The sequence below is a fragment of the Morone saxatilis genome, unplaced genomic scaffold (genome assembly GCF_004916995.1).
Source record: "Morone saxatilis isolate NCDOM2014 unplaced genomic scaffold, NCSU_SB_2.0 Contig2, whole genome shotgun sequence".
In the NCBI taxonomy this organism is placed as follows: domain Eukaryota; kingdom Metazoa; phylum Chordata; class Actinopteri; family Moronidae; genus Morone; species Morone saxatilis.
Window position 1 is genome coordinate 12,235,381 of NW_023339762.1, and position 1,307 is coordinate 12,236,687.

Below are 1,307 nucleotides of genomic sequence, written 5' to 3' on the forward strand. Positions count from 1 at the left end.
AAATAGGCACTAAATGTAAAAATCAGCCTCCCAGAACTTCTAAAGCTCACTAATTAACCCATGTATATAATTTCTTTAATCTGTACAAAAACTGGAGTGTAAATATGATCAATTGTGGGGTTTCTTGGCCTGAATGTTAATTAGTGTTAATAAGCTCTTTAGACAGAGCCAGGCTATCTGTTACCCCCAGTGTCCAGTCTTTGTGCTAAGCTAAGCGTCATATTTAATGTGCAGACATGAGAGTGGTATAAATCTTCTCATAATCTTGGTAAGAAATTAATTTCCTATTCCTTTAAAAGATCGTTACTTTTCCCACCAACCCTAAAGGTATCAACTGCTAAAACCTTTTTCCAGCATTACAGAGACCAAGCGTGCCCAAACCACAAACGAGACTCAGGTTGTGTGTATCTCAGCAGGGCCGTCATGATATCCTTTTGTGGTTTTATATTTTCCAGCCTCCTTGAGCGCTGTGCAGTGATGTAATTGAAGCAGGAAGGTCACAGCGCCGGTTTCGTTGATGTTAAGTTTTGAATTTTCTCCCCCAGACAAGCACGCTGACACTGCACACTGGGCAGGAGGAGCATGTAAACTGAGATCCACATCGCCTGATACCACAAGGACATATCCCAGACTGGGAGCATTGATAACAGATTCCACCACAGCACAGGACAGAGGTGACATACGGAAAAAAAATGTCATATTGGACAAGAAATTTCAGTACTTAAACTTAAACTAGGAACAAATCTACTGTTAGGGTGAGATATTTCTGCTTTTTTTAGAGGGTCAGAGATGGTAAATCAAATCCAGTTTATTTGATACGGCCTTTACAGATAGCCGAAAGGTAGCCCAAAGTGCTTTACACCAGAGCCATAAGAGCAATACATACACATACATAACATACAAATAGAATTAAAAGTGCTGTAGTGCTGCAGCGCTGGCAGGGTTTAAAAGCCTTCGAGAAATGCAGGTAGAAGGAGCAGCAGAAGGAGGACACCTAAGAGACAGTAATGGTTGATGGTCCCCGGGGTGTTGGTTCAGATTGAATTGTTATTGTGATCCCTAGAGGATGAATCCTACAGATGTGTGTGATCCCCATCTGACCCTTGCCGCGGGTAGCACAGCTATACGAAGTACGTTAATGAAGTTATTCGGATGGATTGGCCATGGACACTTGTGAAGCACATTCATCGCGGCGGGGCGTGTTCTCTCTCAGGATGAACACTAAACCCGTTTAAAGAATAATCTGTTAAAATTCCACCCTTAAAAATGGTGTTTATAAACACTTGGAAGTGGATGTTTAGGTTGAG